At 43.1% G+C, this 25,685-nt stretch overlaps 1 protein-coding gene and 15 non-coding genes across 18 annotated transcripts in view; 8 read left to right on the plus strand and 8 right to left on the minus strand.

The window, feature by feature from the left end:
• Positions 1-19,350, minus strand: part of LOC121921919 (zinc finger and SCAN domain-containing protein 31-like) — a 43,841-nt gene extending 24,491 nt beyond the window's left edge. For all 3 annotated transcript variants that reach the window (XM_042450654.1, XM_042450653.1, XM_042450651.1), the window contains exon 1: positions 19,187-19,350. The gene's annotated coding sequence lies outside the window, so the exon portion shown is untranslated. The remainder of the gene's footprint in view (positions 1-19,186) is intronic.
• On the minus strand, positions 243-313 carry TRNAG-CCC. The gene has a single exon. It is a non-coding gene; the product is annotated as a tRNA-Gly (tRNA).
• On the minus strand, positions 661-732 carry TRNAM-CAU. Its single transcript has one exon. It is a non-coding gene; the product is annotated as a tRNA-Met (tRNA).
• TRNAE-CUC lies at positions 2,463-2,534 on the minus strand. Its single transcript has one exon. It is a non-coding gene; the product is annotated as a tRNA-Glu (tRNA).
• TRNAS-GCU lies at positions 5,152-5,233 on the minus strand. Its single transcript has one exon. It is a non-coding gene; the product is annotated as a tRNA-Ser (tRNA).
• On the minus strand, positions 5,257-5,330 carry TRNAN-GUU. Its single transcript has one exon. It is a non-coding gene; the product is annotated as a tRNA-Asn (tRNA).
• On the plus strand, positions 7,305-7,376 carry TRNAE-UUC. The gene has a single exon. It is a non-coding gene; the product is annotated as a tRNA-Glu (tRNA).
• Positions 7,487-7,559, plus strand: TRNAI-UAU. The gene has a single exon. It is a non-coding gene; the product is annotated as a tRNA-Ile (tRNA).
• TRNAE-CUC lies at positions 8,048-8,119 on the plus strand. Its single transcript has one exon. It is a non-coding gene; the product is annotated as a tRNA-Glu (tRNA).
• TRNAM-CAU lies at positions 13,742-13,813 on the plus strand. The gene has a single exon. It is a non-coding gene; the product is annotated as a tRNA-Met (tRNA).
• On the plus strand, positions 14,151-14,221 carry TRNAG-CCC. The gene has a single exon. It is a non-coding gene; the product is annotated as a tRNA-Gly (tRNA).
• On the plus strand, positions 16,726-16,799 carry TRNAN-GUU. Its single transcript has one exon. It is a non-coding gene; the product is annotated as a tRNA-Asn (tRNA).
• On the plus strand, positions 16,824-16,905 carry TRNAS-GCU. Its single transcript has one exon. It is a non-coding gene; the product is annotated as a tRNA-Ser (tRNA).
• A 1,521-nt stretch (positions 19,351-20,871) lies between the features above and the next one.
• Positions 20,872-20,959, plus strand: TRNAY-GUA. Its single transcript is given in 2 exon segments — positions 20,872-20,908; positions 20,924-20,959. It is a non-coding gene; the product is annotated as a tRNA-Tyr (tRNA).
• Positions 20,960-22,409: 1,450 nt separating this feature from the next.
• On the minus strand, positions 22,410-22,482 carry TRNAV-AAC. Its single transcript has one exon. It is a non-coding gene; the product is annotated as a tRNA-Val (tRNA).
• Positions 22,483-23,766: 1,284 nt separating this feature from the next.
• Positions 23,767-23,840, minus strand: TRNAN-GUU. Its single transcript has one exon. It is a non-coding gene; the product is annotated as a tRNA-Asn (tRNA).
• Positions 23,841-25,685: the final 1,845 nt, after the last annotated feature.

Genomic DNA, 25,685 nt, shown 5'->3' on the forward strand with positions numbered 1-25,685 from the left:
GTGCCCTGCTTCTATATTTTCATACAGGCAAAAGATCTTCAAGGATCCCTGCTGACAATTTTTAGGCAAGCTCTTTATTTCTCTGCACACATGGCTCTTAATTAAACCCTTGCAAATGCAAACCCTGATTAAATCCTAATTTAACCCTGGCAAATACCCCACTGCATGGAGACACTGGGCTGTACCTTCTGGTTGGTTGCACTCTCTTTACCTCTTGGAAGGGTAAAAATAAGAAGGCAGTGTGCACCAGCCGGGACTCGAACCCGGGTCACAAGGTTGGGAACCTTGCATGATACCTCTACACCACTGGTACAACTGATGAAAGGAATATCCATCCCGGGTAGAAAAACTCTGCAAGCAAAGAACAAACAAACAAACAAAAACTGGCAGGATTCCTCTCTATGGAATCACTCCAGACGTAGTCATTTTAATCTCAGCCGAGGTTTTGGCTGTTAAAAGGAAAGCCTGTCCTGTGGCACCCAAAGGCATTACTTTTGAGGCAAAAATGTGGCTGATTCTGAGCCTTTTGTCTAAGAGGGAAGCATGGGCTATTCCTGTGCATATTTTTAGTAGAAAACACAGCTAGTATTTCCAGCACTGGAATGATTCTCCATCTGTCTTCATTGATGCCGGTGACAAAAACAAAAGACTGCAGCCGCCTAGCAGAGGATGGTTTCGATCCATCGACCTCTGGGTTATGGGCCCAGCACGCTCCCGCTGCGCCACTCTGCTAGATGACAGCAAGGGACCGTTAATGGCCTATCTGCTGGTTTGTCATAAAAGTGGGGGCTGAAAAGAAGTATCTTCCATGACTGCTGCCACATTGCAGAATTAATGCAGTTTGACACTGCTTTAACTGCCATGGCTCCCTCCTATAAAATCCTGAGGTTTGTAGTCTCTTGTGGCACCAGAGCACTCTGATAGAGAAGGCTAAATAGCTCATAAAGCTACAAATCCCTGAATTTCATAACACTGAATCATGGCAGTTAAAGCAGTGTCAAACTGCATTAATTCTATAGTGTACATGCAGTCCAAGATTCAGAAAAAAATATTTACTAGTTTCTGCTGTTTTAGCTTTTTAGAATATAAGAATCATGTTTTCTTATAAAAGGAGCAGCACCATTGCAAAGAGAATCAAGTAGGTTACATGTTGTGGTAAATGGAAAGGGAATCCACACAGTCACACAATATCAGGATGATGATGATGATGATGATGATGATGATGATGATGATGATAATGATGATGTTTCTTTTCTTCCTTTGCCTCCTCTTCTTTCTCCACTGAAAAGCGAAAGGCTGCAAGAGCAGCCTTGAAAGCTGGGTTTGTTGGGTGTGTGTGTGTGTAAGATAATAACACTGACAGCGATAGCAATCTTGAGAGCCCTTCAGAAAAGCAGTGTTTGGAAATGGACCAAAGCACCGATGATGGAAGAAGTTAGCCCAAATTGCCAAACTAATGTGGGTTTTAAATATTGAAGATATTTTTAAAGAGTGGACACCATTTATGGACTTTCTGAGCAATATGAATTCTAAAGAAGCAATAATTTGTGGTTATGGTTACTAGTAACTTTAGTAAGTTTAGTTGGATCTGTAATCCGTAGAATAATATATTTTTTCCAGTTTTGTAATTGTTATTACAGTCTTTGGAGCCCAGAAGTAAGTTCTGTAAGAATCCCAGACTTACTGGAAGGCTTTATCCCTGGAAGTAATGTAAGCAGCAGTATTTTGGGTCCTACCCTTTTAAACATTAAAATTACAATTACAATAATTACTTTAGACTACTTGCAGCCTGAGATCTAAAGTAATAAATCCCATCCCTCTGCCCTCTATGGACCCTGAAGGGCAATAATTACACCAGATCCCCTACCCATGTTTTCATTCAGGGTGGGGAAGCTTTTCCAAAACCTGTTTTGTGTTTCTGTTGGGAAAACAAAAGGCCTCGGGTGATTCTAATATAGGACAAGGGACACCATAAAGTCTGGCCAATTGTCCCACCCAGCACAGCCCCCTCTGGGTTCATTAATTTTTTAAACGAACGTTGCCCACCTCTAGAATCTTGTCTGAGGCCTGGAAATTCTCAATTTCATTTCATATTTTCAGATTCTTCAACTCAAACTAATTTAATTTGTGTGTGGATCCCTCTGCAGCAGGAGTCATGGAAGTTCCTTATGAGTCTTTAGCAGAGGAATCTCTGCAATCTCTGCCTCTGGTTAAGCACATGGAATCTCCCCTTTGCCCCATTGAGAAAGACGAGGGGTCTGATGCTTCTCAAAAAAGAAGAAAGTGCTGCCAACTGCCTACTCTCAGGCTCAGGCTCATGCAGTCCTTCAGATTGTGAGACAGAGCTACTTGCTGTGCTAAGAAGGCAGACAAACAGGGCAGATGCTTTTACTCTGCACTTCCAATCCCATTATAGTTCAAAAACCAGACTTTGTCAAGCAAGAAAATTGAAAAATAAACCCTTCCCTGGCCGGGAATCGAACCCGGGCCGCGGCGGTGAGAGCGCCGAATCCTAACCACTAGACCACCAGGGATGGACAAGGATGTTCTCCTCCTGAAGTTACTCCAGGTGGTCCTTCAACTTGCCTGACACACTCCCTGACTTTCCCTTACATTTGGACCAGAAATTTTCATTTTCCCACTCCCTGATGGATACAGGAGTAACAGTTTTTCAGTAATCTCTTGCCCATGTTGTTGTGTGCCTTCCAGTCATTTCTGACTTATGGCAACCCTAAAGCAAACCTATCATTGGGTTTTCTTGGCAAGATTTGTTCAGAGGGTGTTTGCCTGTGGCTTCCTCTAAGACGGAGAGGGTCTACCCAAGCCCTAAGTAAAAGGAAAAATGGCTGCTTGACCATCTACCATTGTGGATTTGTGTTTGTTGTATTTACAGGGATTGTGCAGTCTGCAGAAGGTCAAAATCTCAGAAAGGCCAGGAGGGCCCAGTCTGCCTGCCCTTCCCAAAAGCAAAGAGGTGCCTTCTCTGAGGTTTGAACTCAGAATCTTATGAGGCTGCAGGGAGAGAAGGGCTCCAGCTTCTCAACATCCTTTTTGAATTGTGGTGCCCAGATAAGTGGTGTGCTGCTCCCCTTTGGGAGGTTGAGGAAAGTGTAAAACTGCTGACCGTTTCTCCTGCAGCCTTCACCTCCTGATCCCTTTGGCTCCTTTCCATTATGGGTGGAGGCTGTTTGCTGTGACTTCTTTCCTTGCCAAGGGAGATTTATTTTATTGTATTGTAATTAAAAACTATTTTTGCTCAGAGAGTCATCCTGTATTTGCTGTCTTGGCTGGTGGCAGCAGGATGCTGGGTTTCCTAGAGTGAGAACCTCCTCCCCGTCTGCATCTCAATTCCAGTCGGTCCATTTGGGTGACGCTATTTATTTTTATTTTATTTATTTTTAGTATTTATACCCTGCTCTTCAGCTACAAAGGCAATCAGGGCATCTTACATTTTTCTTTTAATTAAACAGTTCCCTGCCCTCAGGCTTACAATCTAAATAGACAGGACACAAAAGGATAAGGGAATGGTGGTGGGGTTGGTTTAATGCTGATAAGAGTTGCAGCCCAGTAGCATCTACAGTGCTACAAGTTGTTTACCTAAGTTGTTAAGTCTGCCATATGAACATTTCCTGAACTGTAAAATTTTAAGGTCAATTTCACTAGGTATATATTCTCACTTCATCCCAAATAATGATTAAAAGTATACATTGCTTTCATATAACATACAGACTAGTACACACTATGGGTTAATGCACTGGGTGACAGCAACCCTAGTGACCCCACCACTAGAACCAGCCACATTCTGCTTTGCAAGTGTTTTCTCTGGTCCATGCAGTCACACAGCAGAATTACCTTTGACAGGACAAATTCTCAGCTACTACAAAATAACTAACCCCCTGAGGGAATACAGAGAGTTTCCTGCCAACTTTTTCTTCCCCATCAGGTTTTAATACCACAGAAAGTATCTGTTTCACCAGTGGTGTAGAGGCATCATGCAAGGTTTCCAATCTTGTGACCTGGGTTCGAGTCCCAGCTGGTGCACATTACCTTCTTATTTTTTCCCATCCAAGGCCCAAACAGAGTGGCGCTGTTGGAAGATTTCTGCATTCTCCCTTGCTCCCTCTTTGCTATTTAGAGCAGTGGGGATTTTCAGATAGCTAGAAGTTCTTGCAGGTGAAACTTTGCTCTCTTCCCTCATTTAAACCTCCCATTTGCTCAGTAGCAGGATTAAATGGCATGATAATAAATGCTTTGTAAACTGGTAAACAAACCATGTAATGCAGGTCACTTCCTTTTAGGAAGTTACTCTCCTTCTCTGTCCTGGTCCCCATAATCTCCCCACCATCTCTCTTCTCCTATACATCTTACTCTGGAGAGATGGTGAGATTATAGTTTTCTTCTTTTATCTGAAATATTCATTAGCTTAGGCGTTGTCTGCACTGGCAAAATAAAGCAGCTTCAAAGCAGTTTGAAGCCTAGCTGTTCTGACAATGCCTGAGGTGAAATTGGCATGGATTCGATGTGAAGCCACACTCTGGGGCCAAAAACAAACCAGAGCAAAAAGAAGCTTGGATGCTCTGACTTAACACAGAAAATACGCATCTTTGCATCTGCATATAAACAGACTGGTGTGAGTACAGGGCTGCAGCAAAGTAAAAATGCAAAACTGGACAAACAGGGCAGGTTGACAATAAACCTTTGTTAAACTTTTGTTGCTTTAACAGAAGAACATGGGGACAAAGGAATGTTCTAATGTTCTACAAATTAAAACGAACAGAAGCAAGCCAATATTTCAAATCTGGATCTCTTACATAAGAGGGAAAAGGTTGACAAGGGTGGAATTCAAACCCATGCATCAGAGCATAATGGATTAGCAGTCCATTCACCACTCAACCACTCAGTTGGGAGATAGCTGGTCTTTCCCCGCAACTGTGTCTGGATCCTGCCTGGGATGGTTTGCACTCTCTCCTAACTATTAATGAGTTAAAAACTATACCCCTGCCATTTGCAGAAGGCTTGTGGTAAGTGGGTGGGGAGACAAGGAACACAGATGCCCTGGGTTGCTTCTTAGGTAACAAATTTAAAAGTACACCACCAGGATTCACAGCCAAAGCTTACACTCCAGAACTGCTTCCCCATGTGGGAAAAGGTCGACAAGGGTGGGATTCGAACCCACGCGTGCAGAGCACAATGGATTAGCAGTCCATCGCCTTCACCACTCGGCCACCTTGTCAAGGGGGGGGGTTTGCCCACAGCCGTCCCTGGGTGGGCTCGAACCACCATCCTTCTGGTTAACAGCCAGATGCGCTAACCCATTGCGCCACAGAGACCTGGGCAGTGTTCCCTCTCAGTCCCCACTTGCCCTAAGATTTTGTGGCTCAGTGTTAGTGATAACCCAGATGACCAGCCATAAAAGTTCCCTTTCTGACACTTAGCAGAGTGATGCAGTGGGAGTGTGCTGGATCCATAACCCAGAGGTCGATGGATCAAAACCATCATCTCCTAGGTGCTCCAGACTTTCCCTTTTGCCACTAGCATCCCAAAAGACAGAAGATGAACCTTTCTGCTGCTGACAGGACTAGCGATGCTCTTTGCTAAAAATGTGCACAGATGGAATCTCTGCTTCCTTCTCCGGCAAAAGGACCAGAACTAGCCTTATTCTGTTTTGCTAGTGTTTGCTCTGGGCCATGCAGTCACACAGCAGATTTTCCTTTCATAGGCTGTCCTAGTTTGACCACATCATGAGAAGGCCTGAGTAATTGGAAGACAATAATGCTAGGAAAAGTAGAAGGCAATAGTTACGAGAGGGAGACTGCATGCCAGATGGTTAGACTTGATCAGGGAGGTCATGGATCTGAACCTGCCGGACCTGAGCAGAGCAGTGGAGGACAGGCGGCTTGGAGATGTCTCATCCACATGGCCGCCTTGAGAATCTGACACAAGGCAATTAACAGCAACAACTACCAAGGTGCTAAAGCTAAACCTATTTGGAAGTAGGTTCAGAACCATGGACAGCCCCTAGAAAGGGACAGATGGTATCAAATCAGAAAAAAGAGGACAAACAGACCGGAGGCCTCAGGTGCTAAATGAAATGTGCTCAGTCATTATAACACCTGATCAACACAGCTGTGCAAATTAAATTTATAGACAAGCGATACTAGGTGGAAGTAATTCAAAGCCAAGTTAGTCTGCAAAATAAGTATGTAATGAGATCTTGTAGCACCGATGAGGCTAAGTGAAAGAAATAAGTTGGAAGCATGAACTTTCGTAGACTTAAGTCTACTTCCTTGCATCTGACTTAAGTCTATGCAAGCTCATACTGCAATTTCTTTCATTTAGTTTCAAAGGTGTTACAAGATCTCTTTACATATAGGTGGAAGTAAGAGTGCTTCAGCGATATGGATGTAGATGTTTGTCAATGTATGTAAATATATGAATAGATGAAAATTTATTTTTTTAAGGTGTGTGCAAGGAAAATTAATGTGTGTGTGTGTGAACCAATGTACTTCAGAGTGAAATAGTTCTTTAAAAGCTGATGGGCTATGGATGGTTTGCAAAACTATTTTCTATGGTTCAAGGTGCCACAGCTATTTTGTCATACCTGTTTCCACCTTTGTGCATGTTAACATTCACTTTTATCCTGTATGCAGTGGGATCTTGTAGCACCACTGACACTAACTGAGAGAAAGAAAAAAGTTGGTAGTATAAACTTTTGTAGACTTAAATCTACTTCCTCAGATGAAATTAAGTCTACAAAAGCTTATACTACCAACTTGTTTCTTGGGCTGTATCAGCCCTGCAGGAATAATGCAGTTTGACACTTTAACTGCCATGGCTCATTGCTATGGATTCCTGGAGTTTGTGGTTTGTTGTGGCACCAGAGTTCTCTGACAGAGAAGTTAAATATCCCACAAAACTACAATTCCCAGAATTAAATAGCATTGAGCCACAGTAGTTAAAGTGGTATCAAACTGCCTTATTTCTTCAGTGCAGATGCAACCTTTCTATTAGTCTCAAAAGTGCTACAAGATCCCTTCACGTATTGATTGAGACTAACATGGCTATGATGTCTACCAGTCTTGTCCTGTGACTATTTTTATACTTAGAGTTCATGAAGACATATTGTACTCTGGAATCGGCCAGATATTTATACATGGTTCTTAAATTCATTTTATTCAGCATTTCATTCCAGTCTTCTTTTTTTCAAGAATATCTTTTCCTGGGCAAGAGGTCTTTACTGCATAGATGGCACTGAGCAATTTGCTAAGAAATCATTGCTCAAATGCTTCCTGTTCCTGTCCTCCTCCCTGGTGGTCTAGTGGTCAGGATTTGGCGCTTTCACCGCCACGGCCCGGGTTCGATTCCCGGCCAGGGAAGGGCTTTGGTTTGTTCCCAGGGCCATTGTCTTGCCTAAGTGTCATTTTCCTGTCTGGTCCTGGATTGAATCTGCACAGTAAAGGTATGCAAAGATTGTTTCTTCCCATAAGCCTTCTTAGCATAGTAGGCAGCGTATCAGTTTTATAATCTGAACATCCTGAGTTCAAGCCTCAGAGAAGGCACCTCTTTGCTTTTGTGAAGGGGAGGCAGCCTGAGCCCTCCTGGTCCTTCTCAGAATGGGCAAAGGGGAAACTCTATGGGGTAGGCCTTAGTGGTCCAGGGCAGGCAGGGGGCACACTGTAGGGTGTCTAGGGGGCTAATCTTTTGACCCATTGCAGGATGCACAACCCTTTTAAATACAACAAACACACAACCACAATGAGGGAGACTCTCTCAGTCTCAGGGGAGGACAAAGAAAAACCTCCTTTGAACAAATCTTGCTGAGAAAACCCCATGACAGGTTTGCTTTAGGGTCGCCATAAGTGGAAACAGATTAAAGGCACATGACAACAACAAGGGGAAGAGGCTACTGGAAAACTGTTACACCTGTATGCATCAGGGTGTGGAAAAATGAAATTTCTTGGTCCAAATGTAGGGAAGAACCAAAGAGTGTGTGAGGTAATTTGAAGGGCCACCTGAAGTAACTTCAGGAGGAAAACATCCTTGTCTGTCCCTGGTGGTCTAGTGGTTAGGATTCGGTGCTCTCACCGCTGCGGCCTGGGTTCGATTCCTGGCCAGGGAAGTTTTTTTGCAACCTTCTTTGCTGATCACATGGCAAAGTGTTTTTTCAGTGTAGAAGCATCTGCTCTGTTTCTCTTTTGCAGCTTGCTTAGTGCAACAGATAGCTCTGTCTCACAATCTGAAGGTCTGCCTGATCCTGATCATATGCCTGAAAGAAGGCAGTGGGCATCACTTTCTGCTTTTGTGAGAAGCATCAGACCACTGGGCTTTCTCAGTGTGATGAAGAAGATTTTCAGACCAGTGCTTACTGTGGGGTAAGCACTGGTAAAACACCACTAAAACGTTTAGGAAGTGTATGTGTGTGAAAGCCTGATGCGCTTCCTAAAAGTCAGGGAATTGTCAGCGCACCTCCAGCATCCCTGAATTGTTCAGGGAGCAGCAATTTCCTATGAGGAGATTCCATGCACTTGGCCTGAGGCAGAGATTACAGAGATTCCTCTGCTAAAGACAAAACAAACAAAAACAGCTTCATTTATATACTGCTTCATACTGAACTAAAAGCGTCTAAGCAGTTTACAACTGTAAGCTAATTGCCCCCAACAATCTGGGTATTCGTTCATTTTAGTGACCTCAGAAGGATGCAAGCCTGAGTCAAGCTTGAGCCCCCTTAGCTGGGGATTGAACTCGCAACTTTATAGTTTTGAGTGAGTGGCTGCAGTACAGGCATTTAACCACTGCGCCACCAGGGCTCCTCTGTGACTCCTGCTGCAGAGGGAGCCAAGCATAAATTAGACTGGAGGGGCTTCATGCTCACCAACCAGACTTCAGAGGTCAGTAAGGACTCAGGTTCCATCCTTCAAAAGTGGTCCCTTCTCAGCCAAAAAGAAAAGGCTGCAATCAGCAAGCAAAGGATTATTTTCATGTATCAGCCTCTTGGTTATGGGCCCAGCATGCTTCTGCTGCACCACTGCTGTAGGAGAAGTGAATGTGTACAGTTTGGGACCTTGTTTGCCAACCAGCAGTACACAGACATGAAACCTCTAGCTATGCCAGGTGGAAAGGGCAACACTGGCCTGTTTTGTGTGGTGCCAAAGGTTAGTTTGGTTTGCAAGCTTCTATGGCTTATCAACCTTCTTGGCTCCAAGCCCTTTCAGATAGTGAGGTCATTCTGTCCCAACTGGATAGGTATGGTGAGCTCATAGAATCATAGAATCTTGGATTGGAAGAGACCCCCAAGGGCCATCCAGTCTAGACCCTTCAATGCAGGAACACCCAATCAAAGCACCCCCAACAGATGACCATCCAGACTCTGTTTTTTTTAAAAAAAAAACCTCCAAAGAAGGAGGCCCCACCACACTCTGAGGCAGCGTATCCCACTGTCAAATAACTCTTATCCCTAGGAAGGCCTTCCACATGTTTATGTAGAATCTCTTTTCCTGCAGTTTGAATCCATTCCTCCAGGTACTGGTTTCTGAAGCAGTAGAATGCAAGCTTGCTCCATCCTCAATTTGGCATCCCTTCAAATGTTTAAACATGGCTATCATGTCACCTCTTAACCTTCTCTACCCCAGGCTAAACATACACAGCTCCCTAAGATACCCCTCATAAGGCTATGTTTCCAGACATTTCACCATTTTGGTCACCCTTCTTTGGACACACTACAGCTTGTCAACATCCTTCTTGAATTGTGACAGTGATGTAATCGGGTTCACGTGTCAAGTCAAGTCTCAGGTTTCAACCTTCAAATCTCAAGTCATATTTCAAGTCTGGGAGCCAACTCTAATGGAAAAAAGAACCATGAATGCTACTGTCTAACCATTAGTGAGAAAGAAGAAAGAGAATCATTACAACAACCAATGTAGAGAAATAGCAACCAATAACAAGAAAGGAAGAACAAGAGACCTCTTCCACAAGATTAGGGAATTCAAAGAGAAATTTAAACCAATGGTGGGGGTGCTGTATGATCAGAAGAGGAATGTAATACAATGGATAATGGAGTGGACCAGAGAATTCCAAAAGAAAATCCACTTGTGTTTTATTGACTATGAGAAAAACATTTGCATAGCTCACAAAAAGCTGTGGAATGCTCTCAAAGAAATTGGAGTGCCACTAATTTTGATTGTCCTGATGCACAACCTATACTCAGAGCAAGAAGCTGCCATCAGAACTGAATCATAGAATCATAGAGTTGGAAGAAACTGCAAGGGCCATCCAGTCCAACCCCATTCTGCCATGCATCCCCGACAGATGGCCATCCAGCCTCTGTTTAAAGACCTCTAAGGAAGGAGACTCCACTACACTCCAAGGAAGGAGTGTGTTCCACTGTCGAACAGCCCTTGCTGTCAGGAAGCTCTTCCTAATGTTGAGGTGGAATCTCTTTTCCTGTAACTTGCATCCACTGCTTCGGGTCCTGTTCTCTGGAGCAGCAGAAAACAAGCTTGCTCCCTCCTCAACTTCAAATATTTAAACAGGGCTATTATATCACCTCTTAACCTTCTCTTCTTCAGTCTAAACATCACCAGCTCCCTAAGTCATTCCTCAGAGGGCATGGTTTCCAGACTCTTCACCATTTTAGTCACCTTCCTTTGGACACGCTCCAGGTTCTCAACATCCTTTTTAAATTGTGGTGCCCAGAACTGGACACAATATTCCAGGTGGGGCCTGACCAAAGCAGAATATAGTGGCACTATTACTTCTCATGATCTAGACACTATACTTCTATTGATGCAGCCTAAAATTGCATTGGTCTTTTTAGCTGCCGCATCGCACTGTTGACTCATGTTCAACTTGTGGTCTACTTGGACTCCTAGATCCCTTTCACATGTTGTCTCCTTAAGCCAGGTGTCCCCCATCCTATATCTGTGCATTTCATTTTTCCACCCTCAGTGCAGTACCTTACATTTCTCCGTGTTGAATTTCATTTTGTTAGCTTTTGCCCAGTTTTCTAGTCTGTTCCTTGTCTAGCCCACATTTTACAAGCTTGTTTGCAAGAATGTCATGGGTAACTTTGTCAAAGGCCTTAGTGAAATCAAGATATACTATATCCACAGCATTCCCTTCATCTACCAAGCTGGTAATTTTATCAAAGAAAGAGATCAGATTTGTCTGGCATGACTTCTTTCTCTGAAACCCATGTTGACTTTTCGTGATTATGGGATTGCTTTCTAGATGTTCACAGACTCTCTGTTTAATTATCTGCTCTAGAATCTTTCCTGGTATAGATATCAGACTAACTGGACAATAATTGTTTGGATCCTCTTTCTTCCCATTTTTGAAGATGGGGACAACGTTTGCCCTCCTCCAGTCGGCTGGGACTTCTCCTGTTCTCCAGGAGTTCTCAAAGATTATTGCCAATGGCTCCAATATTACATTTGACAGTTCTTTTAATACCCTTGGAATATGGAGAAACAGAATGGTTCTCAAATAGCAAAGGTCTCAGGTAAGGCTGCATACTATTACCCTATTTATTCAACCTGTATGTACAAAATAGCATATGCAGAGAAGGCTTAGACTCAAAAACAGGAGGATTGATGATTGGAAGAAGGAACATTAACAACCTAAGATATGCAGACAACACATTAGTACTAGAAGAAACCAACAAAGACCTGAAGCAATTACTGAAAAAAGTCAAGGAGGAAAGTGCCAAGGTAGGCTTAGTTTTGAACATTATGAAATAATGACCATGGAAGATCTACAAGAATTCACCCTAAATAATGAGGTCACTCCAAGTTGTCAATGAGTTCCCATAGCTTGGATCAAATATTGACCACAATGGTCAAGAAATAAGAAGGCTAGGAATGGGAAGGGCAGCTTTGAAAGAACTGAACAAGATCATAAAAGCATAAAGATATACAACTGACCACTAAAGTAAGAACAGCCCAAGCAATTGTATTCACCATCACCACATACAAATATGAGAGCTGGACAGTGAAGAAAGCAGATAAGAAGAAAACCAACTCCTTTGAGACATGGTGCTGAAGAAGAGTGCTGAGGATACCATGGACAGCCAAGAAGACAAACAAATGGGTTCTAGAACAGATCAAAGTGGAACTCTCTCTGGAAGCCAAGATGACTAAACTGTGGCTGTCGTACTTCAGCCACATCATGAGGAAAAATGAATCGTTTGAAAAGACAATGATGCTAGGAAAAGTGGAAGACATTAGAAAGAGAGGAAAACCACATAGGACACAGGCCTGGGCCAGCAGGACCTGAGCAGAGAGACTGATGACACATCTTGGATCTCGGAGAAGTATTGGAGAAGTCTCATCCACAAAATCGCCATGAAGTCGAAGTCAACACGATGACAGTTAACAACAACAACAACAACAACAGCAACAACAAAACCAACTAACTGAGCCTACAACACGATACTAATACTAAACTGAAGCCTAAACTAACACAATTAACACAAACTAACTGATACACTAAACTGACTCACTAAAACACAAAAGGATTCTAACCACCTAATTCCTATTAGTAAAAAAAAAGACAAAAAATGTTATGCTACTATTACAGATCCAACTAAATAAACTTACTAAAGTTACAAATAACCATAATTACGCATTATAACATCTTTAGAATTCTTGTGGCTCAGAAAGTCCATAAATGGTTTTCAGTCTTTCAGAAAATCTTATATTGGCTTATCCTTTAAAACCCAAGTTAGTCTCAGTAGTCTTAACCATTGATCCATTTCCAGTGACTGCTTTTCTGTGGGACTCTCAAGCTGTGGTTGTTGCTGTTGTTATGAATGTTATTGTCTGACTCCCAACAAATTCAGCTTTCCAGGCAACTCTTACAGCCTTCCCCTTTTCAGTGGAGGAGGAAAAAGAAGAGGAGGAAGAAGAAAAGGATCATCATCATCATCATCATCATCATCATTTAACAACAGCTGAATACACTTTCTGAATATAACACAGCATTAAAAATTAGAGTCTTCTGGGTTGCTTATCCAGATGATTTTAAACTGTAACTTTTAAATGATGAATTTTTAATGTGGATTGTTTTAATATGCATGTGTCTTGTCTGTTCTTTTAAATGGTATGTAGTTTTAATTGATGTAGTGTTTTTTAACTGATGTTATGTGTTTGTTGGTCTATTATTGTTTCCTGTCTCGATCCATGAGGAGAGGCAGTAAGCAATAATGATGATGATGATGATGATGATGATGATGATGATGATGATGATATATGACTAAACATGGAAAGGATGATGATGATGATGATGTTGATCATCATCATCATCATCATCATCATCATCATCCTTTCCATTCACCACTCCTTTAACCTACTTGATTCTCTCTGCAATGAGTGCTGCTTCTTTCACAGCAAAATATTATTCTTGCACTCTATAAAGCTAAAATTGCAGAAGCAAGTGAATACTTTGAATCTAGGGCTGCACCTACACTACAGAATTAATGCAGTTTGACACTGCTTTAACTGCCACAGCTCAATGCTGTGGACTTCTGGAATTTGGAGCTTTGTGAGCCATTTAGCCTTCTCTGTTAGAAGAAAATAACAAATTCCATGATTATATAGGAGGGAGCCATGGCAGTTAAAGTGGTGTCAAATGGCATCAGTTCTGAAGTGTGGCAGCAGATGTTTCTTTTCAGCCCCCACTTTTGTGTCTGGGTGTTGCTCAGTGACAAACCAGCAGACAAGCCATTAAATGTCCCTTGCTGTCATCTAGCAGAGTGGCGCAGCGGGAGCGTGCTGGGCCCATAACCCAGAGGTCGATGGATCAAAACCATCCTCTGCTAGGCGGCTGCAGTCTTTTGCTTCTGTCACTGGCATCAATGAAGAATCATTCACTGCTGGCAATACTCGCTATGCTGGCTGCTAAAAATATACCCAGATATAAGTGCCTGCTTCCCTCTTGGACAAAAGGCCCAGAACAAGCCACATTCTGTTTCAAATGTAATGCCTTTGGGCAGACTTTCCTTTCAAGAGCCAAATCTTCAGCTGGTACAAAATGGCTTTCTTCCGGAGGAATAGAGGAATCTTGGCAGTTTTTTTTTTGTTTTGTTTTGTTTTGTTTTGGGGGGGGGGGGGGCTGGAGAGTTTTTCTACCAAGGAAGGAAATGTCTTTCCTCAGTTGTACCAGTGGTGTAGAGGTATCATGCAAGGTTCCCAACCTTGCGACCCGGGTTCGAGTCCCGGCTGGTGCACACTGCCTTCTTACTTTTGCTATTCCAAGCGCTAAGGAGAGTGCATCCAAGCAGAACGTACAGCCCAACATTTCCACACAGGGGGTTATTTGCCAGTGTTGAACTAGGATTTCATTAGCGTTTGCATTTGCAAGGGTTTAATTAGGACCTATGCCTGCAAAGAACTTAAGAGCTTGCTTTAAAATGTTGGGTGTGGGTGTGGTGGAAATTCCTTTTTGAAATATAAAAGCTATAGAAAGATGGAGTCACCTTTGTTAGCCAGAGAAATGGTTTTTGAAATAAAGGCTTGGAGTTACAGTACTAGAGCAAAGGAATAGTGAGTGCATCTTGACCTAGATGGAAGCTGGCACCAGTAAGAAAGACATAACATAAACTACTGAGATAAGGATACATAGTAGACATTTAGAAGCAAGGTTAAGAGGGAAAGCCACAGAATTCCTACAGGAGGGGTAAGGAGTGATGATGCAGTTTTAATGTATGCATGTATTTCTGTTCTGATTGTAAGAATTCTATATGTTTAAATTGTAATTAGCCAATCAGGTGTATTGAAGAAGCTTCTTTGTCTTGAATAATATAAAAAGAGCCATTTTGTCTTGTTCGGGGTTCTCAGCTTTTGGAACTTGAATTCCACTGAGTTCAATGTTTTCCTTTGTCGACAAATGGAAATAAACTTATGGATTTTCAATTATTAGGTCCTCTTGCTAATTCTTTTGCTCTGCAAATCCTAGAAATCTAAGTTTCCTGAAATTTCTGTTACATGGGAAGGACCTGTGAATATCTTTTGCCAGTTGTTTGCAAAAATAAACAACCAGGACATTTGATTCTTCCTTTGCATATAAGAGGCCCAGAATGTGAATCCTCAAAAAGCCAATCAAAGTGAACAGACTGCCTTGTCACTGCGACAGAGAAGGCCTGTTGGGTAGAGGAAGAGGAGGAAGAAAGCATCCCTATCCATCCCTGGTGGTCTAGTGGTTCGGATTCGGTGCTTTCACCACTGAGCCTGGGTTTGATTCCCAGCCAGGGAAGCTTTTTGCATCTTCCCTGGTTTCTAGGTTGGTCATCAAAGTGTTGGACCCTGGAGCTTTTGCCCTTGCAAGAGCTAAAGAGGGAAGATTTGATGCAGCATTTGTATTATTCATATTACATGCAAAAGGGAATTTATATTACATGCAATATTCGCGTTACAGATTGAGTCTCCCTTATCTGGAATTTCAATATCCCAAATACTCCAAAAGCAAAACTTTTTTCATGAGTGGCTAAGATGACACCATTGCTTTCTGATGATTCAGTGTACACAAACTTTCTGCCACACTGCAGAATTAATGCAATATCTTATCTTATCAATATCTTATGAATGGGGAAACCTTGTAAATGACTTGCCAATAACGCTTCATTCTCAGTATTGCAAATGTGGAGAAGCTAGTAACGATACAATTGTGCTAATGTGAATGCTCCTATCATCAATTTTTGCATGCACAAAACTTCACACTCACAATCTGTGGATGGAAAGTTGTGCTACATGAAAGTGCTATTGTATTGTTATTGGTTCGTAATTATAGCATGATTGTGAAACTCTGCAGAAGAATATATTCTCATAGCACTACTGTCCCATTCATTGCCAATAATGAGTTAATTGTGGGACGGTTCTAGAATTGACCCTAGTATGATACTCTCCATTGTCTTTGTGTACATGGATACTAATAAAACTCTTCTTAGCACTATCCCTCACTAGGTCAAGGATCTGGGCTGTAAATTTGGACAGGCTGTGCTCTCTTTGGCACTAAGGAGAGCAAAAAATAGGAAGGCATCTACCAGGATGTGACTCTAGGTCGCATGACTGGGAACCTCATGTGTTGACTCTACATCACTGGAGCAACTGATGAGGAGAGAGAGGGGAGACCAGGGTGGGTCTTGAAAGAGAATGTGAGTGAACACCCCACCAGGTGTCAATCCCCTCTCAGGTGTCACCTGGTGTGGTCCAAATCCCCTGTACCCCCTAGTGGCACTCCTGACTGAAACTTTTGCCTTCCACGATAGAAAAAGCCTACAGGGGGGAAAGGTTGGCAGGAAATTCTCCAGGTTCTCTCAGGAGCTCTCTTATTTTGAGTTATTACAGGCTGAGAACTTGGTCTAGGAAAGAAAAGGCTGCCACATGACCTCCAATTCCACAGCTGTTAATTTTGAAATAGAATGTGGCTTGATTTGGAGAGGGAAGCATACATAATTTTACCCATCAACACTTGTAGTACAGAAGATTCTCCTTTCATCTTTTGCAATTCTGAAAAAAACAAAACAAAAATAAAAGGCAACAGCTACCTAGCAGAGGATTGACCTCTGGGTTATGGGACCATCGACCTCTGGATTATTGGCCAAGCACACTCCTGCTGCGCCACTCTGCTGTATCCAGGGAAGTGTGCTGGCACAGCTTGTTGGCTCAGTTGACAACTGTCTTTGCTAATGAATCTCAGACCAAGAAGGAGGAAACGAGAGGGAACACTGTCCAGGTCTCTGTGGCGCAATGGGTTAGTGCATCTGGCTGTTAACCAGAAGGATGGTGGTTCGAGCCCACCCAGGGACGGCTGTGGGCAAACCCCCCCCCCTTGACAAGGTGGCCGAGTGGTGAAGGCGATGGACTGCTAATCCATTGTGCTCTGCACGCGTGGGTTCGAATCCCACCCTTGTCGACCTTTTCCCACATGGGGTAGTAACTCTGGGGTATAAGCTTTGGCTGATGATATATTTTTATCATTTGTTGCACAAAAATCCACCAAGGGCCTCTGTACACAACACTTGCCTCCCCCCCCCCCCACACACACACATACATTACAAGCCTCCTGCAAATGGTGAGGGGTGATTCCTTAGCCCTTTAGATGCTAGGAAAAGTGCAGAACACTCCATCTGCAGCTAAAAAAAAGAGTAGCTATCTAACCTTCTCCAGGGAAGGGGATACCAGCATCTTGCTCCTGGGTACACAGAGGCACACCAGATCCTCTTCCAACTATTAAATACCCATGGGAGTGTGCAGTTGCCATTTGCAACATGCATACACACTCTAGAAGCAGTAACTGAGTGGGATTGCATTACACTCCACCCCACCTGAAGTAGGATCTTGGCTCTAGCTTTTGGGAAAGGGCAAAAATAAGGAAGTCATCAGGAAGGATCAAAATCCTGTCCATGAGAATGATAAACTTCCATGAGCTTGTCTACGGCCCCATTCCCACTCACCCATTTGCCCTGGATGGAGCTGGGCAGATCCGGATCCCCCCATCTCAAATCTCCTCGGAAGCAGGTGCCCACTATTTTTTACCTCAATCGGGGTATTCTACCCCTCTGAAGTTCACATTTTCAGGTACTGGTTTAAAATGAAGGCTCCTTTGCTGTCACTCAAATTCAGTTCCGCTTTCATCAAAGGTGACGTTTCCTACAGGAATTGGCCAACCGGATGGGTGCTTTCCCCCCTCTTTTAAAAAAAAAAAAATCTGGTGGCAATGTGCGCATATTCTGTCAAATTTAAAAACCTCCAGGTGTGTGTGTGTGTGTGTGTGTGTGTGTGTGTGTGTGTGTGTTGTGTGTATTTGGGTCACTACAGATTATGGCAACCCTAAAACGACCCCATCCTGGGGTTTTTTTTGGCAAGATTGGTTCTGAGGAGATTTGTCATTGCCTTTCCCCTGAGGCTGAGAGAGTGTGACTCCCCCAGTCATGGGTTTCCACCGCCTTACAGCCTCTTGCCTCCCCTTCGCTTGCAGCCCAATGCTACCTCCAAAGCCTTTCCCTCCCCCCCATGCATCTTCTTCCCGTCACAATAATAATAATAACAATAATAATTCCTCACTCCAAATGCCATCTCTGCATCCTCTTACTTTGATTTCCACCCCAAAATGCAATCTATCCTCCCCTCCTCTTTGGATCTTCTTGCTCTGCCTCCGTTTTCAACCACAAAATGCAATCTATCCTCACCTCAGAATGCCATCTCTGCATCCTCCCTCCTTGCGACCCCAGAATGTCTCATACACATACAATAATAATAATAATAATACAGTGCTACCTCGGGTTACGAAATTAATTCGTTCCGCGGCTCCGTTCGTAACCCGATACATTTCGCAACCCGAAAAGCCGCTGGAAAGCCGCTAGCCGCGCTTTGCGTTTGAATTTCGCGCCGAAATAAATTTCGTAACCCGAAAAAAACATCGTATCCCGGAACAGTTTTTTCCAATCTAACTTTTTCGTATCCCGGAAATTTCGTAACGCAATCAATTCGTATCCCGGGGTACCACTGTAATAATAATAATAATAATAATACTGCATCCTTTGCTTTCCCTCAGATTGCCACCCCAGGATTCATTACAGACACATACATATATGTAGCAAAAGCATTCTGTATCAATTTGCCAAATTAAAAGATAAACAATTGTAACATTCGCATTGTAGCATTCACATATAAAAAATAATTTAAAAAAAAGCCTCTTGCAAAGTGAGGTGCCGGCAGCAGGCAAACGAAAGGGAAATGTAACACAAGCAGCCACATTCTATCAAAATGTAGAAAAAGCATTCACATAGTCTGTCAAAATAAAAATTACCCCAAAAAAGAAAGAGAGAGAAAAAGCTGCCTGCGAGGGAGACATTTTCCGTTCTCTGCCCTCCTTCTGACCTAATTCCCTCCCCTGAACTTGACCCGATCATGACCAGGGACAAGTTCATATTCGCCGGACCTGTTTTTTCTCAAAAGATAAGGGTTAAACTCCGCTTTCAAAAGACCCTCGCCAAGGGGCATTTGCCCCTGAATTGGTGTGAAAGCCTCATTTTCGCTTGTGGAAGAATCGGGGCCAATATGAACTTCCTGTGGTTAATCCGGGTTCTGAACTGGAGTACAAGGTAGTCTGAATGGCCCCTACATTTGTCAGAATACTCTGGCTTACCCCAGAGTATTCTGGCCCCCAATATCACCTGAATCTTCCCAAATACCTGCTGAAGCAAAATGTGTCGAAGAAGGCTAGCTGCCTTCCCATACAGTTCCTATGAGCCAGCTGGTGCCACCACCGCAAGCATGAGCCGCTCTAAGGTCAGAACAGCTTGCTCCCACAGAGCAACTCCTCAAGAGGGACCTTGTGGAAAGGCAGCTGCTTGTCACCGTCACATTTTGTTCCCGATTTTCTGGAAAACCCAGTGCAAAAGGTAAGCCTTTTTAATGTGGGACAAGGGGTGGAACTCTGAATTGCATCCAGGTGTTGTTTAAACAGGCTGGACCCAATTTGAGGTTAAGGAACTGTGTAATGTAAACAGCACACAGCCAGCCCGGGGGGAATTTGGGGTATAAAGGTAAATGTAGAAAAGCCCCATTATATTTCTATACCTCTGAGGTGTCCTAGGAGGTGAAAATTGGTCCCCAGACCTGCTACAGGATTGCCAATTTCCTTAGAAATGCCTTTACATCTCTTGTGCGACTGGAAAGTATGTGATTTGAAGTCTGGAAACTTTACTCCATATAGCACTGGTACGTGTCCCTTATTATAAGGGAAGTTCCCTATTGGATGGTTGTAAAACCTTTCCTTGTATAGAGAATGAACAAGGTGCCCCTGGTACTGCTGGAGATATAGGTGTTTTTGTGTGCCACACTTACTCTGTTTGTCTGGCATGCAAAGACATGTCTAACTTGCAAAGACAAGGAAGCTTATCGCACACATTATTTTCCCCATTATAGGAACGGGAAGGGAACTCTTGGGGGCACGTGCGACTGGGAAAAAGCAGATTTTATCACACAGCAAATCATCCTCAAAATGGCCCCGTTCTATTCCACGGCACCAACATCCCCATTCAGTGCTGAGGGGCTCCATTTTGCTCGGTCGGAAAACTTCTGACTTGAACATTTAACACTCAAGAGGGGTGCAGAGGAGGCCTCACTGCTGTGGCAAAACTATAAGGGGCACACTTCTCATCCTGCAGCAGGAGGGTGGCCCAACCAGATGTCACTCCTATCTTGGGGAGTCATCCAGTGCATATATATATATATAAGATATATCGATACTCAGCAGCAGCTCGCCTAAAAGAAAAGGAAGGGTGAGGGAAACCTGCATTACAGTCTTTAGAGCAGGGTGGGTAATGTCCAACATGCCAGGCCTTTTTATACCTTGTGACTTGTGATTTTCAGGGGTGGAACACTCCAATTCACCTGCTCGACCCAGAAGCCCTCCGAACTTTAAGTGCTGTAGGCTGCCAGATTTGTCATTTTACATGGTCTTTAGCCTTTCCAAAGAGTGCTGGTGCCTCACAAAACTCCAAAGCTCAGGATTCTGTAGGATTGAACATGGCAGTTAAAGTGGTGTCAAAGTGCATTATTTCTACAGTGCCAATGCACCCCTAGAGGCAGAAAATGAGCTCTGAGTCTCTATTTGGCAGCAAAAGGGCCAAATTTTGTCTACTGTGTCACTAGGAATGGGGGACACACCACCATTCCCTCACTTGAGGGGGGGATACCCATATATGATGCTCACTTTCCAAAGACGTCTTTGCATGTTAGACAAACAGAGTAAACATTGTACCAGAGAAACACCTATATCCATGGCTGAGCACCAAAAGAGATCAATGAAAGAGGCAGCAATGGAACCATGTCACAGTTCAAAGATATCAGCAGAGAGAGGAATCCAGTGAGCCCTTCGATAGCTCAGCTGGTAGAGCAAAGGACTGTAGTGGCCAATCCAGGATATCCTTAGGTCGCTGGTTCAACTCCGGCTCGAAGGAGCATTCTTATTTTGCCAAAGTTCTATCAAGCAAGGGGAGCATTGTTTCAGCTAGTGCGCCATTACCTCTCTTTGAAAGGGTGTGTGTGTGTGTTCACATGTGCATTCAAACCACCTGTTGACCTAAAGCAACCCCATGAATTTTTCATAGGTTTTTCCTAGGCAAGGAAGTCCCTTCCTCTCAAATAGAGCCTACAGCACCTGGGATTGGTTGGTGGTCTCCCATCCAAGTACTAACCAGCTTCCAAGATCAAAAGAACTGGAGGTGGGGCAAAGGGGCTGCAAGGTCTTGAAGCCTGCCCTTTTCCTTCCTGCAAACATCAGCCAGCAAGAGCCAAGCCCAGAGACTGCTTCCTGCCCTCTTTCCATCTGGGCTGGGCTGCCTGAAGCAGAGGGACTTGGCACCTGGACTGGAGGTGGAGCAAAGGGGTGGTGCCACAAGCTGGGAGTTTAACACCGACTCCTCCCTTTTCTCCCTCCCCCCAAGAAAACCTGGGACTCCATAACTCCTATATCTCTATTTGAGTAATTTGTTTACACCTATCTCCCCTATTGTTTTTTAATTAATTTGTTAACATCGATTGGACTAAGGGTTGAGAAATGAGATTTGATATTATCTATTCAGTACTGATATTGTCATTATGTGTACTGACAGACACTTTTTACCTCTAAGATGATGTATGGAGACGGGAATGGGAGATAATATCTTGTGGATTGAGTATAGATGAGGAGGCAATTAACAATGAAAGTGAAGTGGCTATTAGAGTTGTGCGGGGAAATGGGAGGTATGGCAGTAACAGGGTGAAATTCTGTTATAGAGGAAGGCGAGATTGATGCTTAAAACCTATCCCTCCTTCATTTCACCCTGTTAACCCAAAGGTTCCAGAGAATGTACCAGTCCATCCACTGAACCTTTCACTGCTCCTTTGTAATGCCAGGTCAGTCAAGAACAAAACCCACATTCTATATGATCTACTTACTGATGAAGCCACTGACCTGGTCTGTATCCTGGAAACCTGGCTGGGGGACGATAGCAGTGTGATGTGGGCACAAGCTCTCCCAGCTTGGTATGTTGTTAGTGAACAGGTGAGGTGTTCTGGGAAATTTCAACATCCCCCTTGAGTCCAGTTCTTCAGATCTTACAGGGGTAGCTCGGGAGTTCATGTGGGTCATGACAAACATGGGCCTATCTCAGATTGTCTCTGGGCCTACACATTGTACTGGTCATACCATCAATGCGGTCTTTTGTTTGGAACAGGAAAATCCGTGGATGGAGGTAATTTGTACCTCCCCTTAGTCAGAAATGTTTTGCTCTGTTGGTCATACAGCAAAGTCCACGAAATAGCAATACCTTTATTAGCCAAAATACATGATGCAAGCTTTGCTTTAACCATCTCATTTTCATTTTGACTGGAGGCATTGTTTTTGTTCTAGAAGAAGGGAAAAAGTCATGTTTCTGCCCAGTTTCGATCTGGGGACCTTTTGCGTGTTAGGCAAACGTGATAACCACTACACTACAGAAACCGAGGCGCAAGAGCTCCAACAATAGCCAGGAGTTGAGTCAGTATACAGAAAACCTTGAACAGATGAGCTGATGATTCCAAGGGGGAGAAAAGCCTTTGTCTCAATTCACCCCAGGAGAAATAAAGCTGAACCTCTTTGTGAGATTTTGTGGGAGGGTAATTGTTATTAGAAGGATGAAAGAGAACTGAAAAACAAAAGCACCAAGGGGAATCATTGTTTAATAGGAATATCCTAAAGGCCCCAGATCCCATCTGATCTTGGAAAGTAAGCAAGGTCAGCCCTGGTAAGTACTTGGATGGGAGAGCGCCAAGGAATCCTACAGTGCTAGGATGGTACAGGTTGAGTCTCCCTTACACTAAATGCTTGGTGCTAGAAGTGTTTGGGATTTCTGACTTTTTTGGATTATGGAATATTTGCATATTCATAATGAGATATCTCGGAGATGGGTCCCAAGTATAAACATGAAATTCATGTATGCTTCGTGTGTGTCCTATACACATAACCTGAGAGTAATTCTATGCACAACATTTTCAATAATTTTGGTAATGAAACAAAGTTTATGTACATTGTACCATTAGAAAGCAAAGGGGCCAGCCACCTATCTGGACAATTTTGGAACATTTTGGAATGCTGGATAAGTGAGACTCAACCTGCAATACACAGATCCTTGCAGCAATGAAGTAGTTTGTCAGGTAGACAGAGTGAGATTTTTTTTTTAAATCATTATTATGGCACACACATGTAGTTGCTGTGGTTGAGCAGATGGGTCTGAATCCTTTCCTCAGAAACTGAGGCATTTCCCTCACAGCTCACCTTAATACCTAGGATTTTGGACCAAATGCCTATTTCTCATCCAGGGAAAGTTTGGGCTCCCTCCCTGGCTTTAAAGAAGTGGAAGGAGCCAGCGTTTTCTTTGCAAATGCTAATGCTGAGCAATATCCAAGTGTGCAATCTCCTTGAGAGAACAGAGAAAAGGCTTCTTCTTGCTGTCTCTTCCCTACAGAAATTTTATTGGGAAAGGCAAAGACCTTTATCAGTTGTACCAGTGGCATACAGGCATCATGCAAAGTCACCAATCTCGTGACCCAGGTTTCAGTCCTGATGGCTGGTGCATGCTTGCCTGTACTTTTGGCCTCCTCAGAGAAAAAGTGAGCAGTCAATCCAACATTTCTGGGTGGGGACTTTCTGGAAAACACTGGTGAACAGAAGGGTAGGATTGAAATTCACATATGCAGGGTGCAAGGGATCAGCAATCCACAGCCTTCAACAGTCTACACCTGCAGCCGTCCCTGGATGGGCTTGAACCACCATCCTTCTGGTTAACAGCCAGATGCGCTAACCCATTGCGCCACAGAGACCAGGCCTCTGCTGTTCCTCTGCCTCTTTTCCTTGGTCTGAGGTTTATTGGCAGTGACAACTCAGGCAGAAATTAGTTAACAAGCCAGACTAAGTCAGCTTCCTATCCACTAAGAGCATAGGGACAATGGAAGCTTACTTAGGGTTGCTATTTGCCCTGGAAAATAACAAATTAAAGGGACTAAAAATGTCCTGCCTGGCTAGGCCTGCTGAAGCAGTAAATCTCAAATTTTTCCTTTGTCACAGGCCAATGGGTGGGTTAAAATGTGGCAGTGGCAATGAAGCAGGAAACATACAAAAAGACTGGCACTGGCGGGAGCCTCATCTTGCCTTGCAGGCTCCAGTTGCTACTACACAGGCATAGCATTGCCACCTTATTCTTCCCTTCCTCATTTCCCTGACAGATCCAGACAACAACAGACCAACAAATATATCTCAGTTAAAAACACACTTTCAGTTAAAACATACATCAATTTATTTTAAAAGAACAAACAAGACACACACATATTAAAATAATCTACATTTAAATGCCCTTTTGTTGTGTGCTGACTGAATATGTTGCACTGAAATCACTGGGACTTAGGTAAGTAGGCGCTAACAAGTCCCAGACATTTCTTTACTCTTGTTGTTACATGCCTTCAACCTAATTCTGTGGTTCCCCAGGATCCAGCCTCAGACGCCCCTCTCAGTTTATATCAAATTAATATCAAAAAAGAGACATTACAAGTATATGGTGAACTTGTGAGAAAGTAAAAAAAAGGAAACAAATACATTTCAAAATTAAAGAAATCTTAGATATTAAATTAGAATTTAAACCAGAAATTTATCTATTAAATCAATTAGAAAACAAAATGGAAAATATATATGGAAAATTACAGTGGACCCTTATTATAAACTGGGGTTTGGTTCCAGTAACCCTCGTGTATAACAAAATCCATGTATGCTCAAGTCCCATTAAATACAGTGGCATAGCAAAATGGTGTCCCTTATATAAAATGGAAAAATCAAGGTTTGATTTTGAAATCTATACTTTTTAAAAAATATTTTCAAACCATGGATGCTTGAATCCGTGTATAAAAAATCTGTGTATAAGAAGGGCTGACTGTATTCTTATATGCTTACAGTAGCAGGATTATTATACGCTCAATATTGAAAACAAGACTCCACAAATGGAAGGATGGCTCATCAAACTGTTTGATAGGATGGAAATGGATTTACTGTCTAAAAAAACTATGTTATGAATGACCCATCCTCATTCTGGTAACTCTGCAATTGGAACTATGCTTCAGAATTGGTACGATAGTGCCACTTTAGAAACCTGCAACTTGTTAAACGTACAGCCGCACCTGCCCAGGGCCCACCATCCTGTTACGAGGGCAAATTAAATGGACTAATGCTACACTAGTACAATGGTTCCAGTGTTATGTAACATTTCCAGAAGGACAATTGGACTGAGGTATTACTAGCAGTAAAGTTTACTTACAACCCCTGGCTAATTTCACCTCCCAGAAGGCAGGGAGGGAGCCAAACCTTTTCCTAGGTGAAAAGCAGTTTTCAGCACTGCTGGTGTCACCATTCTTCAAATTCTCCAAATGCCACCATCCTCCAAACACCTTTTTCTTTAAATTATGGGTTGTTGCTGTTGTTGTTTTGTGCCTTCAAGTCACTTCCTACTTATGGTAACCTATCATGGGGGTTTCTTGACAAGTTTCTTTAGAGGTTTGTTACTGCCATCCTTCGAGACAGAGAAACTCTGAATTGCCCAAGATCACCCAGTGGGTTTACATGGCCAAAGTGGGATTTGAACCCTGGTCTTCAGAGTCCTAGTCCAATGCTCAAGCCACTAC

Source organism: Sceloporus undulatus, chromosome 2 (assembly GCF_019175285.1).
Source record: "Sceloporus undulatus isolate JIND9_A2432 ecotype Alabama chromosome 2, SceUnd_v1.1, whole genome shotgun sequence".
NCBI lineage: Eukaryota > Metazoa > Chordata > Lepidosauria > Squamata > Phrynosomatidae > Sceloporus > Sceloporus undulatus.